Raw genomic sequence first — 20424 nt, forward strand, 5'->3', positions numbered from 1 at the left:
ATATATACATACACTACACAATAACACCAGCACGCCCCTGCGGGCGGTTTATCCTTCAAGCTCGGGTCCTACAGAGCTAGTGAGGGTCCTGCGCAGTATCTTAGCTGTTCCCAGGACTGCGCTCTTCTGGACAGAGATCTCCGATGTTATTCCCGGGATCTGCTGGAGCCACTCGCCTAGCTTGGGAGTCACCGCACCTAGTGCTCCGATTACCACGGGGACCACCGTTACCTTCACCCTCCACATCCTCTCGAGCTCTTCTCTGAGCCCTTGGTATTTCTCCAGCTTCTCGTGTTCCTTCTTCCTGATGTTGCTGTCATTCGGAACCGCTACATCGATCACTACGGCTGTCTTCTTCTGTTTGTCTACCACCACTGTGTCCGGTTGGTTAGTAACCACCATTTTGTCCGTCTGTATCTGGAAGTCCCACAGGATCTTAGCTCGGTCATTCTCCACCACCCTTGGGGGCGTCTCCCATTTTGACCTCGGAACTTCCAGGACATATTCGGCACAGATGTTTCTGTACACTATGCCGGCCACTTGGTTATGGCGTTCAGCCACCTCCTCTATCTGCCGGTGGTACATACCGTGCAGGGGCCTGTCCTTCCATGATGATTCCTCGTCTCCCTCCTCTTTCTTGGGTTTCTGCTGCCTGAGGTATTCACTGAGCACGCTGTCAGTTGGGGCCATCTTCGTGATGTATTCGTGGATGTTCCTTGTCTCATCCTGGACTGTGGTGTTGACACTCACCAGTCCCCCTTCCTTCGCTTAGCGTACAGCCTCAGGGTGCTGGACTTGGGGTGAAACCCTCCATGCATGGTAAGGAGCTTTTCTTGTCTTTATGTCAGTGGCTTCTATCTCCTCCTTTGGCTAACTTATTACCCAGCAGGGTACCTGATCACGGGCAGGGCGTAGGTGTTGATAGCCTGGATCTTGTTCTTACCGTTCAGCTGACTCCTCAGGACTTGCCTGACCCTCTGCAGGTACTTGGTGGTTGCAGCTTTCCTAGCGGCCTCTTCATGGTTCCCATTCGCCTGCGGGATCCCCAGGTACTTGTAACTGTCCTCTATGTCTGCAATGTTGCCTTCTGGTAGCTCGATCCCCTCAGTTCTGACTACCTTCCCTCTCTTTGTTATCATCCAACTACACTTCTCCAGCCCGAACGACATTCCGATGTCATTGCTGTATATCCTGGTAGTGTGGATCAGTGAATCGATGTCTCGTTCACTCTTGGCATACAGCTTGATGTCATCCATGTACAGGAGGTGGCTGACAACTCTGTTGATCTATCTATTAATATATATATATATATATATATATATATATATATATATATAATATATATATATATAATATATATTTTTATATATATATATATATATTATATACAGTACATACAAAAGATGACCAAGATCATTTATTCAAATATATTCCATCTCCGAACAGTTCCAGAGACAGTCATCTTTGATCAGCATCAGTAATCATCACTGTATAATATTATAGAGTGCTCGTGGGGGCATTTTTTTCTTAAATGAAGTAATAGAAAGTACATATATTTCCAAAGCAGTCTTTTTATGTTGCAGTGTTGCTGCGTTCTACGTTGGAATGAGTTATTTGTCCCCTATCAACACGCCTTCCATCTGCCAGTGTAATGGGCTCCCTTAACATTATGTCTACAGCATTTCCTTATTACCTTCTATCATTCTGACCAGCAATGAAGGTTTTTGGCTATTTCACTTTTCTTATTGCGTACTATATTTGTAAGTGATATATATGCATCTTTTTTATTGTAAATATGCTGCTTATAGCTTGTAAAATACAAGAGAAGGGAGGTTTGTTTCTGAAGCGTGATACTTACTCCCAGAGTTTGTCATTTTGTCGAGGAGGCAGCGCCTTCAAAGCCGACGAGTCCCTGTGCACAGTAAGCATCACAGTTTATATAAAGGCTGTAATGTGATTGGCTGTGCTGATAAATAAGGTGTAAATCTGTTTGTTCTGAAGTGGATACAGGTGCACCACTGCATGCGGCTTCAGCTTCCTTTAAAGCTCTATTGATTTGTTTGTGGCCACCTGAGGGCAGCAGAACAAACTGTTCAGGCAAACATAAAAAAGAACTATTTGTGTATCCAGCAGACACATCGTGATCAGAGAGGAATGCAAGCAGCCCATCAGCCCACCTGATGAAAGTCCAGTACTCACTATTCAAGCCACAGTTTGGTTTCCATTACCTGCTAAATAAGCTATCTGCTGTTTTAGCCACTAAATGTTCCATTTTCTTCTTATGTGTCTGTGGTTTGGTGCTGGGCAGGGAGTGTACAGTGACTCTGTCAGAGTTTGCTTGATGACAATAGCTTCTCGTTGCTGCTGCAGACAAAACTAAGAGCTCATATTGGCTAAAAAACAGATGTCACATATTGAAATTCATATTTAAAAGCTCAGATATAGAAACAAATCATGTTTTTCCTTCTTGCCTCACATTGATTATGGTGACAATATTTATATGAAGGCTCCTGTTGGACGCTGTTTTTCATGGAGCACTGAGATTCATCACAGGATGTGAGGATGTTATTATACTTTATACTCTGGCCTTCACTGTCCACACACAGACTATTGCATCTGTATATTCTCATTTATAAATCAGTAATTGGTTTACTGCCAGCGTATCCAACTTTCTATATGTCACCAGAGTAACTGCAGCCTCCGCTCACAAGCTTTTATTACATTGACTGTTCCCTCAGTATGTACAAAACTGTCTTACAATGGTCTCCCTATACTTGGAACAAATTACAACAGGACCTGAAGTTGTACAAGCTAACTGCACTGAAGGGTTCAGGACAATGAAGAAACATCATTAGATGGCTGCTCCTGTTCTTAATGTTTAATTGTTGCTGCATGTTATTTTAATTGTAGCTGTGTTTTTGCAGTTGGTTGGTTATATGAGTTGTAATGACTACAGTGTGTTTTAACATGCTGTAGTTTTGTATAGAAATTAAAAACAGGTTGCTGTTGAGCCCCATGTCTCAGTGAGATATACTTGTAAGAATGAAAGTGGAATAAGCTGAAAATTGTGTGTTAGGAAAATAATTTTCCATTATGAATTAAGTGATTACATCCATTCTGACATTGTAAAACATATGTTGGCTACTTTTTTGTGTTTTTGTGGAAATTATTAATAATCGCTACACCTCGGTGTGTAGTTTGTGAATATTGCAGTAATCCCTTTATGATTTTATCTGGTTTAACTTGCTTGTGTTTTACATTTTTTTTCCATTTTTTTCTGTAAGTTAACCAGTTGTTCAGACTAAAAAGTAATGTTCGAAATATTGAGCAATGCTTTTAATGTTTAAGCAAAAAGAAAAAAAGGCCATATACATATATAATTTTTAGCTTCCTTTGCTCATCATATTTTAAAACTAGTGCTGTCAACCAGCTGACCGTGCTCACTCGCTAACGGAGATTTGCCACGTTAATGCAGTTATGGCGTTAACATCATTTTAACAAGATTAACACTGACAGCACTATTTAAAACAAATATAAAGTGTCAGATTGGGGAAATTCTTTCATGTGTTGACAGTCTCGAGAAGGAACAATTGAGCAGTAGACGTATAATTGATGCATTTTTCTTGAATATAGTAAAAAATGGATGGTTAAGAATTGCCCGTTCTTTTATCTGGACAGAATGATGAGCTAGAGGTTATCTGCCGGCAGAGTGCCCCCACCTCCTCAGAAACACATGACATTTTATCAGCTCCACTGTGCACTGCGAATGTCAGAAGTGTTTTCTTTCTTGTTCGTCTGTCTTCAGACCGCTCCTCATTTTCAGTCTGTGGGTGTTCCGTGTTTGTGTTGCATCTACATTCCGATCCGAGCGTGTGACCTCGGTGTCACTTCGTTTCTGACGAAGCAATCAGGTAAAAATGGGTCTGAAATGGCAGATTACTTCAGACAGAGCGGCAAGAGGAGAACGCAGGCGGACTGCAGGCAAATTGCCTCTTTCAGCGCTTAAATAAAGGCAGGAGGTCAGGAGAGGCTGAATGAGAGGCTTCACACACTCAGACCGCACACAGACACACACAGCCCTCTCCTCTGTCCACTCTCTTATTCTGTCTCTAATTCACTTCAATTCAATTAATCTTTATTGACATTATGTTTTGATCAAACAGAACCAGAGCTCAGTGCTTTAGTTCCAGATCTCGGTCAGATTGCAATTGTTTTTTTACATCTACTGACTGCTGTAAGATAAATGTTTTTATTCCTTTATTTTTTTCTGAATCCAACTGTAAATCTTCTGTTCACAGCTTTTTTAGCTTTGATTTCATCATCACTTCCTAATTATTGTCTACTGATGTTGTCCAAGGTCACTGCTGTGATGGCATCTCCAAATTTCTCAAAAGTTCTTTGAAGTGGATGAAAACGTTTTCCACGGTGTAACCCTCATCCTACCGATTGTGCTCCTCGCAGATTCCAGAGGTATATTTTTTGTCGTATTTCCAATGCAGTTTTTTTTTTCCTATCGTTCCAGTTTTCTTTAAGACTTTGCCAGGCAGTTTGGTTCCAGTGATGTGGAATCACAGTTTTCTATTTCTGCTTTAATTGGTGCTTTTTAAAAATACTAATTGTTTGAGCCACAGAGGGACTCACCGTTTATAGTTTTAATAAATTCAACTACTTTTTCACCTAATAGTCCTAAATTAGAGTTCTGCATAGTATCCAGGGGGTGGGGACACTCTTAAAGAAGACTGTGATTGCTATCCTTATCATGTGGGGACTTAAAATGATCACACAGTTGGAGACATAGCTGTATATACTGTACCTGAAATAGCTGGGCCATAATCTAGACATGCCATACATGAAAATGAGAGCTCACACTGCTACATTACTATCCCCAAACTGAGCAGCAATCACCTTCCTGAGACTGAGGAAAACTGTTACGGTTTGGAGGAGGACTCAAGTGCAGGACTCCGGGCTCAGATGCACACAAGAAAGATTTATTTACAATTCCCCAGGTGTATATACAAGAAGGTGCGGGGGGAGTGCTATGTACAGCTGCGTGAGGAAGAAGGGGCTCCAGGGAAGTCCAGGGGAAAAGCACGCGTTCTTCAGATCATCCACACACACGATCACAGGTTCTCACTCCAACACTTGCTACTCGGGAATCACACGAGGGGGAAATCCAGGGAGCTCTGTGGACAGGGAGACGGGGTTAAATACAACGCACAAAGGAAACACACTTAACTTTACTTGCTGTAGCTTGGCTTTACTAACGCGTGGTAGACAACGATCCTGCGACGAACAGCAGTCACCTCCTGGCTTAAATGCTGATCATCTTAATGAGACCCACGTGTCTCATCTCCTGAGGGCGTGAACCCACAGTGAGTTCCGCCCCGGCGAGAGAGAAGAGGAGAGAGGGAGGAAGAGAGAGAGAAACAGATAGAGAGTGCTGATCAGCGTGCAACTGATCCGCCTGGCCGTGACAAAAACTCCATCTGTTGATGTAACTGTCCAGTAGGAAGGTCGACCTGATAAAGGTGCCACGTGATGGTGTTCTGTTGACTTCATAGACTGGACTGGAGCAGTTTGCAGCTGAGTATGAAATGAATCGAATGAGACTCAGTTCAAATCTGAGGCCATGGATTATCAGATGGACAAAGGTGTAGTGATCACTCCTTGTTCACAAGTCAGGTCAGACTGCGGCAGCAGACGGAAAGATTGGTGCAGCACCTGCTGCAACGTTGTGGTGCAGAGAGAGCTGACCTTGAAGCTGTTGATTTACAGTCAGTCTATATTCCAACCCTCACTTATGCTCACGAGGTCTGAGTGAAGTGCAGTAGTGACTGAAAGAGTGAGATTCTGGATACGACTAGAAATGATTTTCCTCTGAAGTGTGTCTGGGCTTTCTCTGAGATGGAGTGAGGAGCTCAGTGATTTAGGAGGTACACAGTAGGGCCGCTACACCTCTACATGTTACGTGCATCTGCCTCACGAGCGCCTCCTAAACCTCCTGCCTTTTGTTTGAAGCACATCCTACGAGGAGGTTGGGCAGACTGAAGACATGCTGGAGAGGTTAGATGTTTGGGCTGGATGGTTGCGTGTTTATTATTATTTTATATTGGGGTCAAAATGACTCACACTGGTTTCAATGTTTACTTAAAATGACTGAATACTAAGTGATGCATGGATAAATGGGCTTGATAATAATACTGGGGATCGTACATAAATAAACAGATAAAAGCTGCAAGTTTTTATCCTGTATGTCCACAGAATTAATAATGACTTTTAACCTGTTTCTCAGGAAAAAGACTAAAAACAACATACCACGCAGACTTATTAAATCACTTACCTCAGCAAAAACGTTCCGGTTAAAATCACACAAAAAATTTGGGGAAAATCAGCTAATTCAAAAAAATTAAAAGAAATTAAATATAGAGGGAGTGGGAGGCGCTGGGACAAACTCAAACCCAGGCCTCTACAGGGGGTTGCAGGATATGAGGTACCTGCTCAACCAGGTGAGCTATAGCAGCACCCTCTCCTGGTGAACCATAATGTCTCCAATTGAAGCTCCAACCACTGAAGAGAGCCAACCAACTCAGGTCCACCAATGGAGAGGCAGGAGCGGTAATCAAAAGAAACCACATGGAATGACCTGAGGTTACAGGCTGCACTTCAGGACCCTCACAGTCCTTGGATGTCTTGGTTGGAATGCTGTTAAGCACAGAAATGAGGATGTGAAAAGAAAGCAGTACGGCAGTCTTCATCCTAGTGACTGATGGATAGTAATAATAATAATAGTGTTATTTATGGACGAGCTTCTGGGATCCAGGTCTGCCCAACAAAGTCACTGCCCCTCTTCATCTAAAAGATAAGTTATAAGTTACACTAATTCATTCAATTTGGTAATGAAAACCGTAAACACATCACAGATAAGGCATCGCAGTGCAACGTCAGTTTAATTATTCCGTTCACAGTAGTTTAGTGTGCCTGCAGCAATCATGGTAACCACCATGACCGCGGAGGACACTGAGATTCACTGGGATTGTCCCATGTGGGTCAGAGTTTAGGAAGTTCCCTTCATCTCTCTCTGAGACATGAGGAGTCATTCATCATCGTGTGCAGCTAGTTTTAAAGCATGACATCACTTGGAAATTGCAAAACAAATGGAAATGTTTTGAGGATGTTCTGCTTACAGTCAACTGTCCTAGTGTGTGTTCACTGTCTCTCCTGTTTGTCTCCTGCTTTGCTACTGCAATCTAGATATTTTGAACTTTTAAAGCTGTAGCTACATTTCCCTGATTGTACTCTGCATGCATGGTTGTAATTTTTCTTTCAACTGGAATGGGAAGGTAACTTTAGCCAAATGCCCTTTGCTCAAAATTGGTTTCCCATCAGGTTCATATGAATCTCTCTCATCTGAATCTCTCTCATCTCCTGAGCAGGCAGGAATCCTGTTTGGTTGTGGTTTGGTTTAGATATACTCATATAGCTGTTCTATATTCATTAAATGTAGGGCTGATATAATGAAATATTTGTTTGTTTGTTTTAAATAGACGATTCTGTGTTCTGCTTCATTTATTTTTTCCTGTCTCATTTGTATGAAAAATTTCCAAAAGCAAATGGCCTGTATTTGTATAGCGCTTTTCCAGCCCCTAAGGACCCCAAAGTGCTTTACACATTCAGTCATCCACCCATTCACAATGGCAAGCTACATTGTAGCCACAGCCATCCTGGGGCGCATTGACAGAGGCTGCCGGACACTGGCGCCACCGGGCCCTCTGACCACCACCAGTAGGCAACGGGTAAAGTGTCTTGCCCAAGGACACAACGACCAAGACTGTCGGAGCCGGGACTCGAACCGGCAACCTTCCGATTACAAGGCGAACTCCTAACTCTTGAGCCACGATCACCCACATTTCCAAAAGTATTGTATCAGTTGTTGAGTTATGATCACTACCAACAGTGTTGGGACAGTTACTTTTAAAATGTATTCCACTACAGATTACAGATTACATGCCCCAAAATGTATTTTGTAACATATTCCATTACGTTACTCAATGAGAGTAAGGTATTCTGAACAGTGTTGGTCAAGTTACTTGAAAAAAGTAATCAGTAACTAATTACTGATTACTTCCCCAAAAAAGTAATCCCGTTACTTTACTGATTACTTATTTTCAAAAGTAATTAATTACTTAGTTACTTTTTAAAAACACGATTTACAACCTGAATAGGTGATAAAGCGATAGATCTTTCAGCCCAATTCTACTTTTTCTGCATAATCCATCATACAAAATGTAATCAAATGGAAAAGTCTCTTTTTAAAACTTGTTTTATTAGTTTTAATCTTTTAACTTTATGCATCAAGCAAAAATTTAATTATATGCAACATTCTCTGACTGGAAGAAATTTGTTTAACATTTAAACCTATTTTCTGCACATTCCAGCACATAAAATAAAATATTTTTTGTGTTTACACTCAGTCTTTCAAATAGATGCAAGTAAAACACAGCAGAAAATAAATAAAGTCAAAGACTCAGCGGTCCTTTTGCTCTATTTTCACCTGTAAAGCAGGAGTAGGGTAGGCGGAGGTTTACCCTGGTGCAGGTGTGCCGCGGTCAGTGGAAGAATCCGCGAGTTTCTCTGTGAATTTCCCATTACGTCGTTGCACACTCGGTGCTTGCTCGGAAGTTTAGGGGTTTTTTTTTCGCTGTAAAAAGAAGTTTTCTTCCCACGCACAACGGACACTAATGTTTTTGTCACTTTTTATGGAATCAAACTTAAAGTAAGGTCAGTACTTCCACGCTTTAAACACTGCACGCTCATACTCTCTCCCGCACTCGATGTTATACATTGTTGATCTGCACACAGCTGTTGTCACGAATGTCGCACTGGCTTACGTCACTGTCATGAGACATTCTCGCAAAAAAAATCACGGTTTTAGTAACGCAGTAACGCAGCGTTCCTACGGGAAAGTAACGATAATCTAATTACCGTTTTTGCAATAGTAATCCCTTACTTTACTCGTTACTTGAAAAAAGTTACAAGTAACGCGTTACTGCCCATCTCTGATTCTGAATACTTTGGATTACTTAATATATTATTGTTACGTGTCTGCAGGCTGCATGTTTTCTTTCCCTCTCCTTTTGTTTGCCGTTCCCTTAGGTCGCAGACTGCAGGCTGATGTCAATCTGGGGACGTCCAACTAATTAGAGGAGGGAGGCCCTGATTGGACAAACCAGGAGTGAACACCTTGATAAGGAGACTCACCTGTGGCTGGGTGTGGCTCTCTTCCCTCCTTTGAATTGTTTGGCACATGTGTGACGGGTTTCCTGCTGTCTTGCTTTTGTTTGATGATTGTGGTGGGAGTAAAGTGGACTAGGTAAGTTTGGGGACCCCATACACTTACTCGCGTAGAGTCTTTTTGTTAGAAACACTAGGCAAGTAGGTTGGTGCCACCCATGTAATTTTGAGCTTGTTTTAAGTTGAGGTTTAGGGTCTTTCTCTCCTGTTTGTTGCTTTTCTAGGATAATAGCTCAGCTCAGCTAAGTTTTGGTTTTGTCTTTTTGGTGTTTTTTTTTTTTTTTTTTTTTTGTCCCTTTTCCCCCCACATTTGTTGTTTGAGTCTGGGTTATTTATTTTGTGAGAGCGCTGCCATTAAACCTTTTTCATAACAACTGTACCGAGTTTCCGGCGTTGTGTTATCCCCTCCTGCCCTCGAGGAGACGTAACAATTATCAAGCTTTTTACAACTACATGAATGTACTATTGCTGTGTGATTTATTACTGTTACTGAAGGTTACTTGCCATACCAATACCAACTAGATTTTTAAATCTTAATATAAAATGAGTAACAGTAGGGTGGACAGTAGGTAAGGCCGCACTTTATGCATCGATCTCGTATAGAAAACAGGTTTGCAGCTCCGAACCGTTGTAAAGAGACCTCTGGCGGGCTCGTAGCCGAAAACTATCTACCCTTAACTTGTCTGAGTCAACTTTGCTAGCAAGAGACGGAGAGAGGCGTTGAAAGGCTGCTCCAACGGAACTTATTGTTTCGGAGGAAAACAGTGTACAGTCGAGTCTTAACAGCTTACTTACAACTGGGCTCGTCAGGCACTCTTCTTGGCTGCAGTGGTTATTATTATATTTACATGCTTCCAGCTCCTGTTTCTGCTCGGTGACAACTAGTACTTTCCACTCTCCTTTTTCTCCCTTCTCGTGCTCACACACACACACAACGGGTATGGCAGTCCATTCTCCCTGCAGCAAGGACTACACTGCCCGTAAGGCTACATTCTTTAGGGCTATGCCTGTAGCATTCTGCCTATTGACTTCATATTAAATAATTTTTGTGAATAATTAAAAAAAAATAAAATTTAACGTCATTATGCAGGCCGCAAGTAGGGGTGACATGGGCCGCGAGATTAGGACACAGGCATTAGAGCCTCTTGATGCGTGTTTTGTTTGGGTTTCCACCGGTGTGGAATTACCAAAAATAATGGCATAGCCTAACATATGAAACAGGAAAAGACCGCCGTGTAATCCATTTATTTCAACAAAGTAACTGTATTCTAAATACCGGTAATGGAATACAGTTACTCATATTTTGTATTTTAAATACGTAACGCCGGTACATGTATTCGATTACTCACCTCATTATTATTATTATTATTATTATTATTATTATTATTATTATTATTACTCATTATTCACCTGTATCAACCCCTGGGTGGGGCTCATTCCCTCACCTGTGCAACCCACCTGGAGCTGGTCTGAAGCAATCAGTCTCAGATATTTAAGACCAGCATTGACATAGTCTCATCAACTAACTTCACTCTTCGGGTCACGTCACTGCTTAGCCCTCAGGCCTTGCCCATTTCTTGGACTCCAATCCATACTCTCAGCTCTTCACATGCCATCTCTTGGGAAGCTTCCAGCTTTACACCTGCCTGCCCTCCTGCCACCTTTTGCTCACTGGATCTCTCAGAACCCAGGTCAGCCATTCCACTCTGCCCAGCTCACCCGGAGATACACCTTGTTCCCTCAGAGCAACTCTAAATCCACCTGCAATGTAAGCCACTCCCTCAATTAAAAGCCACAGTCACCTGAGAGATCCTTTTTGAAACATTCTAACCCCTCTCTGTCCACTCTCCTCAGTGCCACCACACTTCAGCCATGACTCAGTCCACCTCGTTAGCTCCCCCAGGCTCTCACCCTGCTAAGTGGTACATTCTAAGTTGCCAAATTATTACATTGAGAAATAAAGAACAGGTCTTAAAGTATGAGGCTTAAGACTTTAGACTCTTGACTGCACAGCTGAACACCTCAGCTGTGCACCTTATCGGTGACTACATACTGTATATATGTGTGTGCTTCTTTTTTAAAGGCCTTTGTGGTTTTGATCTCTGTGATTTTGTCTTTCAGAAAAGATTTCTGACTTGAATATTTTGACATGACATCAAAGTCACCAAACAGGGCTAACAGGGGGATTTCTCCGTGAGATCAGTCTCCAGACATACTGTACATGTCATTATCTTCTCCTTTGCCCTCCCGTCACCTCCTCAGATACGCCAGGAGCATATCATCCATCAGGAGAGACACCCTCCACGCAAACCCCCATTCCCACTTTACACATAAGCGTGGATGTCGTTTGTCCCCCGGCTGTTCACTGCTCTGACCAGGTTGGCAGCGTTCACGCAGTCTAGCTAGCTGAGTTGTCATCTGACATTTATTACAGTTAAGGATCATCCTGGCATGTGTTCTCTCTCACACACACACACACACACACACACACACACACACACACAGGCGAACACACACACACAGGCGAACACACACTTTCACACCTCTCATAAGGCCAGGAGAGCTAATGACTGAGATGGCTGGGCTTTAAAAAAAGAGAAAAGGAAAGGTGAGAGAAGATGATTCATCTGAGCTGCTCTCCGCCAGCGATGAGTGACGGCTGATTTATGATTCAGCGCCGACCTGTGAGAGCTTAGAATCATTTCCCCCCATTTCTTATTTTAATTCCTTACCGCAGGTGACGGCGGGAGGGATGGGAGCCAATTATCTTAAGTGTCTTTCTGCTCTCTGTCAGCCACTGACAGTCGCTGCTGAAGCTCTCCAGTCGGCCTGTGAACAGGTGACTGCCGCCACCTCCTCTATTACAATCAGCTAAGGTTTTTCATTTGCGTGGCAGCTTTGGGCTCACAGTGTAAATATCTGAATGTGGATCTTCCTGCTGCAGTTTGACCAGGACAAAAACTGATTTTTCTCTTGACAAAAGGCGTCCACTCTCCAAGATCAGAGTTTTTCTTGCATTCAAATGCTCATGACCTGTGAACTCTGCTTCAAATATAAAGTTCATTATTTAGAAAACAGACACACTGTTTGTAATTTCAACTTTGACAGTGTTTTTGCATGCAATAAGTCTTACTGCTTGTGCAGTTGTGGGCAGTATCCGTACAAATACTGTACTTAATTGGAATTTTCAGGTACCCGTACCCAAATATTTTGGGGTATTTGTTTTACTGGCAGCCTTTAACTTTTACTCCATACATTGACAGGGTCATTCTCAAATGTCTTATCAATTATTATTGCCCACCATTTTTTACATTGACTTCAATGTAAATAAATGTAACAATAATGTAACAACAATAAATGTAACAATTACACATTAAAGACAATCCTGCTGTTATATTCATCACTGGGGCAAAATAACAAATTTAAAAAACTAAAAAAGGAATTTGAATAGAATAGAGCACAATGCTCACAGTATAACAATCCTAAACAACATTGTGGAACACATTCAATGTTGTAGTCACATCTGGAGAGAACTGAGTACACAGGAAGTCACTTTTTTAAAGTGGCAGATAACTTCAAATTCAACATTTCTAATATCTCAGCGTGGAGATGGAAAAAGATAGAATTGCTCTTTTTGTCATATTATGAAATGTCTTGTGAAGCAAACTGAAGTATGCTTAATGTGTGTTATTCAAATGTAACTTGAAAATATGAGGCCACGCCGATTAGTTTTTGCACTACTCGTTTATTTATTGATTGATCGATTTATTCAGCTTGTGTTCTACATAACACAACTGAGGCCATTTACTAGAATTAGAAGTTAGGCTTAAATACAGTTTGAGTCTCTGTCAATATTGTTGTATTATTACATTAATATGGCACAAGGTTTAGTTTCCTTTCACAAGGCCAGAGCTGGTCTGATTAGTTTTAGGCACAGTTTTAGCGCTACATCAAATCTAAACAAACTGGGTTAGTGTGACTGAAGGCCTTCCTCTAAAAAGAAATTGAGATTTTGTCATTACCATTTAATTTGTTCCTATGATTTTAAATCTGTTCCTTTTTCAGTTACTAGTTAGTTATCAGTCATATTGATGCGGTCCTCTCCTACACCACCCACCTCCAGCGTCGGTGAGTTCTTCCAGTAATCACATTAGCAATCCTGGATCACCTCCACTCAGATCTAAAACTGAAAATGATTTTAGATGCAAAACTAATGAGAAAATAACACTTTATATTAAATGTCGTTTTATTGTGTATTGTTTGTAACAATTTATTTAAAAAGTTCCAAATTATTGTAGTAACCTGAAATAAATAAATAAAAGTTGTTTTTATGGGAAATTTAAAATGTTGTTTCATGTCGTTGATCATTAACACGCCAGATTTTAATCTCAATTAATTTCAATTAAGCGAACAAAGTGAAGCAAAAATTCTGAGAAGGAATATAACGTTCAACGAGAAATAGAAATGCACCTGCAAAAACTGCTTCCTCTACATTTGCATTAAATTCAATAAGCTGGAGGAGCACAGCTAGTTGCTTTGGTGATATTCTCGTTGAAGGACAGCGAGTATCAGCCTGGATGTAAGATTAGCTCTGGTTTGGTCTGTGTTAAAAACAAGCTTTGGGCTGGGCTATCTAAAGTTACTGAGGAACTAAAATGATTTAGATCTGAACACCCACAATTTGACGAGTTAAATCAGAATAAATTGTCAAAATAAACATTTGTTATAAGGTGTCAAAAGAAAACATACACAGTGCGGTAAATGGGCCGGCCTGTCACTCGCCTCACCATCTAATATACTCCAATCAGTTTACCATCCGTTGCAATTCAATTTGACAGTAAGACAAATCGGACATCCAATGTAAAGTAATTGAGAGCGACGCTTATTTGAGCATGTGGGGAGGCCCAAGAAAGCTGTGCATTCTGCATCAGTTTAACGCACAGCGTCTGTCCGTGGCAGAGATGGATTGTGGTGTCAGAGTTATAGATAAGCTTCTGTTTAGTTAGCCCCATCGGGAGGCATGAACATTGTAGTCATATTATAGATAACAAGTGTTTTTATCCATGTCACAACAGCACAGCACACACAAGGGGGGTGGGGGTGGGGGGGTGGGGGGGTAAGATGCTCATATTCCATCAAGTGAATTGTAATTGCTATTCGCCAGAGGACATATAATTGAAAAATTGGAAGAGAGCAAAAAGTCAGCACTGTCTATGTTGTAAACACAGATTGGACCGAATCCTCCGCGGTCGTGGGCGGCCGACATCACAAGCTCTGGATAAAAAAACAACAGACAAAAAGGCTCGGCTCTCTTCCTCGACTGAAATCCACTTTTTTTCAAAAAAAAAAAAAAAAAAAAAAAAAAGAAAGAAAGAAAGGTCTTTGGGTTGCAGGGGATTAAACCACACTCACACACACACACAAACATGCATATTCACACAGAGAGCTGTGGTGTTTAGTGCCAAGCAGAACTGCGTTCCAGAGAGGAAGAAGTGGTGCTTGAAAAGAAAAAGGTTTGTGGGGGAAATAAAGAAGGTGAATTTGGATTGATGTGAATCACGCTTGCCACTCTGGCCCGAAGCTCTTCCAGCCGGGGATGAATCGCCTACCTGTGTCAGAGGGATGTGTGAGAGCAACATCCAACAACAACAACAACCCCCCCGCCCCTTCCATCTACCACCACCATTACCAGCCGCCCACACACGCCTGGCCGGCAGGCATGTTACAGCGAGGATTAGATCGTATAATCAAACGCATTCCACCTTCAGACTGGCACAACCTCAGGGTCTCCCTCTTTCTCGCCACTCACTCGTGCACTACAAACCACTGGGGGAAGCCAAACTGTGAGCGAAGAAGGACACTGGAAAAAAAAAAAAAAAGAGGGTAAGGGACGGGTTAGTGTTGCTGTGCTAAACCCACACACAGCTTACAGAGCTCTAAGCAAAGGCCAAAGGTCTGGTAAACTCAATGGCACCTGCTCGCTGGGCCGCTAATCCAACTGAGGATGAGGAGTTTTGGGGAGTGGGTGGTTAAACAAGTGGGCAGCGAGGTTAAAGCGCATTTCCACCCATGCGCAGTGTCTCGAGACATGATCGGCGCAGAAATGTTGCAACCGTGTCAAAAGCTGAAAGTAGCAGAAACACGCAGATGTCGGCACCCAAAGCTGAAGCATCAAACACATGTGAAACCTCCTCTAACTGGCCGAAAACTCTCACAATGGTGGATCTGCTGCTGCTGCTTTTGACATTTTTTTTATTTATTTATTTATTTTTTGCAATATTTCCAGTAAAGTGCAGCTGAATGGAATTTCAAGTGTGCCGTCAAACAGAAACAATCTTTCTGTTACTCCAGCGTCCACTAGTTTCACTCAAAACAGACATTTAAACTTTCACCTCATGTGAAAACCAGCTGTCTGGAAAAATTCTACTAAGTGGAGGAATACTTTTTTTTCTAATATCCAGATGAATTGACCTTCTAGCTGAAAAACATCCTCCTGTGTCCTCCAAGATTCATAAAAGCTACAGATCTTATATGTCTGAGCTTTTAACAATTTCCAAGAAAATCCTTGTGTTCTAGAGGAGATGGAAAATGTGAGTACCATATATTTAGCTGTTTAACACCACCATGCAACCGAATAAATTAGATCCAAATAATAATAAAACAGTAAACCATTTTTTTAGGATAAAATAACACTTAAAGTAATGCATATCTCTCAGCCATGCAGAAAATAATAAGTACTTCTCTCAGTCATGCTGAGATTAGGTCATGTTCACTGAACAGCCAAAAAACACCAAACAGACCCCATGACAAGCTAAATGTGGTATGGCTGCATTTCAATCAAACCAAACAGTGGGAGAAATAATTATTTGATCCACTGTTTATGGTACTTCTTATGGTACTTTAACTTTAAGGGACCAAAGATCTAGAAAAACACAAGAAGCTTTAAACTGATTTGCATGGCACTGAGTGAAACATGTAATTGATTCCCTACAATTCAGCCAGAATCCAGAACTCTGACTCTTACAGATTGGCCGTATGCCCATCAGGCACACAGATTATGGATGCTCTTGATCTCATCTTGTGATGTGTATAAAGTACATCTGTCCACAATTTCTTCCAACCTTTCTACCACCATAGGCTCAAACAAAGAGCTGTCAAAAGAATAAAAGACAAGACTGTAGTCCTCCACAAGTCTGGAATGGGCACCAAAACCATCAGCAAGAAGCTTAGGGAGTAGGTGACAAGTCTTGGTGTGGTTAGTCGGAAGTGGAAGAAATATAAAATCACCATCACCTGTTATATGAAGCAAAAATCAAGCTCAAGTATGCTGAGTATGTCCCAAAGAATATTATCCCCATAATCAAGCACCAGAATGAGAGGCCACTGGACAGAACAATGTACTGTAAATCTTGGACAAGAACCTCTTTACATCCGCCAGAACACTAAAGATGGGTTGTGATGGCCGTTCAGCATGACAATGACCCAAAACATAGCACCAAGGCAATAAAGAAGCACATTATGTCACTGAGTGGCCTAGCCAATCTCCAGACCTCAACTGTGTAGAAAAGCTGCAGCGGGAACTGGAGCAAATCTGGTGACAAACTACAAGAAATGTCTTACCACTGTGCTTGCCAACAAGGGTTTCTCCACCAAGTTAGTAAGACATGTTTTCCTTAGGGATCAAAGACTTTTTCTCACTCAGTGATATATCTCACATTAGAAATGGTGAACAGGTGGAATCTATCTCCACCTTCAGGTTTCTGGGCACCAACATCTCTGCCAACCTCACCTGGACCCACAACACCATCGCCCTGGAAAAGAAGGCCCAGCAGCGGCTGCACTTCCTCTGTGTCCTGAGGAAGAAAAACCTGGACCATAAGCTGCTTCTGGCCTTCTACCGCTCTTCAGTGGAGAGCATGCTCTCCTCCTGCCTGGTGTTTGGTACTCAGGAGATACAACTGAGAACAGGAAGGCTGTGCGGAGGGTAATTACCATTGCCTAAAAAATCTGGCTGCCCTCTGTCCCCCCTGGAGGTCATCACCAGATCCTCCTGTCTCAGGAAAACAAGAGCCATCACAGGTGACCCCTTGCATCGTGCCCACCCGCTGCCCTCTGGATGACACTTCAGGTAAGTCAGGTCCCACACCTCCAGACTGACTAACAATGTCAGCCGGTGATCGGCTGTGATCAGCTGATCACGGGGCCAGGGTTAAAAGAGAGACGCCACCCACCTGTTCGCCGCTCAGACATCATTCTCTTCGTGTCAGGAGCTCCGAAACTCTGCCGACGTCAGTCTCCGCCTGATTCAGCAACCGTGAGTGATTATCCCTTTCAATCCTTTTTCTCTTCCCGGCTCCACTCGCTCTCTGTCTGTAACGACAGTTCCGAAGCCACGCTTCGTGCACTGATCATTACTAGAATAACTGCGTGTCTGCTCCAAACCCACCGCTAGCCTTCGCCGCGCTTGGGTCTAGCCAGCACGCCACACGGGCACGCCGAATTACTGTGTGTGATCCGCCCGACCGTGACAAACAACTCCTTCCCCTGGGCCATTCAGACTGCTAACAAACACACAGTTCTGTCTCTTTCCATAAAACGAAAATACCATAAAAATTAGAGACAGTTTGTTTCTTTGTAAGCGAGCAAACTTGCAAATTCAGCACTGTACACTGTACATGTCCTAGTATGTAAGGAGAAGTTCACAGAGATAAATTTGTCATAAAATTTTTTTGAATTTTTTACATAAATCCCCCCCCCAAAACAAACAAAACAACAAAAAACTACACAAAAACTGTGTAAAATCAATTAATGAGCCAAATAACAAAAGTCTACTTGGAATAAATGTGGAAACATGTCAGCCTTGGTGCACGGGCAAATCAAAATGCAACGTTTTTGTGTAAAGTTCAATTTTTATTTGCTTTATATGCTAATGTATAACTTAATACAATAAACACTGTGAGAATTAGTAATTAAATGCCACGGGCCTCGCACAAGCTTCTGTATGTGTATGTGTGTGTGGTTCAATAAAATCTTTTTTTTCTGGCTTTGTTCCTCCTGCAGCACTGGGACCAACTGTGTGATCCTTTGAGGTCAACATCAACAACAGCAGCAGTAATGAGGTCACAGGTTAAAGGTCCCCACAGACAATAAATGGAACAAAAATTTCTGTGACCTCGGGTTCAGGATGAAAGCTCAGATTGAGTTAAACAATCTGTGAGGTGAGTGCATGCTGACTCTCTGCGCTTGCATTTTATTAGCTGAGCATATGAGTCAGTCAGAACTGGGTTGACTGCAACATAAAGGAAAATAAAAGAAATATTTCCACATCAATAAAAAAATCTAAACCTCAAGGAAGCCTCAGGAAACACTTAACCTTAAATAAAAAAGAAAATCATATCCAAATGTTTGCTTTTGGGAACCAAGAAGACTTTCTTCTCGTAATTACATAGATCTTTTTATTATCATTCTCACAAAGGGCATGCAGACTTCAGTCTCATTTGACAGACGATTGGCAAATTTTAGTACCTTTCTTAAAGCGTCACAGAGGCTTTACAAAGTGCTACTGCTTTCATGGTTTTATGTGTTTATTGTGGATGAACAATTAGGAACTGAAAACAAGTCCCCCTACAGGGGCAACATAGCGTTAACAGACACTAATTGACAGCTGAACTTTGATGACCTCCCTGGCTGAGATCTGCTGCAGCGATCCGAACGCCACCACATCTTCACAACTCACCACGTGCTCAGAAAGCTGTGAAGACTCACTGAAAATTCAGGTTCCTGTCGACTCTGCAGGGGTCTGGCCTCTTTCCTCCAAGCTCCGACACTTGGACTGCTTACTCACTACTCAGACAAACCTTTGAGGAAAAGAGGCTGAAAAATGGAGTTTATTTTCTTGGACTTGCGAGGAAGCTCAACATCACTTGTGAGGAGAAGGAAGGGGCTGCTGATTGCACAGAAAGAGGGTTCTTTAATTCGAAGGCCACTGTGGTGTTCAAGCCTTCAGCCTCATGGGGAGTTAATCAGCACTTGGGCTATAGATAGGAAAAGAGAGACATGGAGAGGATGAAGAGAGCAGAAAGCAAGAGGGAGGGCTGTGGCCATGTGGATCCACCAGCATCATATTTATCTGTTGCTGTCTGATGAAGTGATTCCTCCTGTTATTGAGGCCCAGTTTTGGTCCATTTGGCTGTGTTTAATGCATAGTTGAATGTCTGTTTATTTAGAACTTAATCATAAAGTGTCACGATTCTGTTTAAAAAAGGTAATTGAAAGCTTGATTTAAGATATTTATGAAGAGTAGTAATACGGGGGCATTAGTCCAATATGGCGGCCAACCAAACCGGTTTGACAACCTGTTTGACCGGTTTTGTGCGTGTGCGTGTGCGTGTGCGTGTGCGCATGCGCGTTCAGGTGTGTTGAGGGTACGCGAGTTCATGTGTGGAAACACAGGGCGTCACAGAGGTTATATGAGTTCATGTGTTTTTAACTGGATTTTAATTTAATCAAACCATAGGGTTTTTAATTAAACTATTTTTATCACTTTGGTGAATCTCAACATTCACTTATGCAGACATATGTGTTCTTAAAAGCAATTCTTTGTTTTGCGGGCGGAGTGGAAGCTGTTTTGCTTCACAGTGCACCTTAACAAATGCGGGAATGCTTCTTATTTACATCTAGTCAAAAGTGTTGGTAATAGTATTTTAATCACACTAATTTTGTGAATCTGACAATATCTCAGCTTGCAGTGATGCAAACATTTTATTTTAAAAACGGCACAAATGGGAATTTCTTCTGAATGGGTAATGTCAGCCTGTTCACAAATATTTCATATAATCAAACCACTAGTTTTAATCTAACTAGTTTTCACGCATCTGCTGAGGTTTCTTTCACGGGTTGATGCGATCATTTTATTTAAAAATCGGGATTTTGGAATGTTGAACTAAGAGGAGACAGAGCCAGATAGTTTTTTAACACAGTAAATGGTCACAAATAACATTCAGTCCTTTAGAAAATAAACACTATTGAGAGGGAGTGTGGAGCAGGGAAATTATTTTACTGCTATTGTTAAATAATCATCATCATTACCATTGCATTAATAATATAATCTGCAGCATTGATATTGCATTCAGA

Source organism: Haplochromis burtoni, unplaced genomic scaffold, assembly GCF_018398535.1.
Source record: "Haplochromis burtoni strain Fernald_Lab_line unplaced genomic scaffold, NCSU_Asbu1 Contig_434, whole genome shotgun sequence".
In the NCBI taxonomy this organism is placed as follows: Eukaryota; Metazoa; Chordata; class Actinopteri; order Cichliformes; family Cichlidae; genus Haplochromis; species Haplochromis burtoni.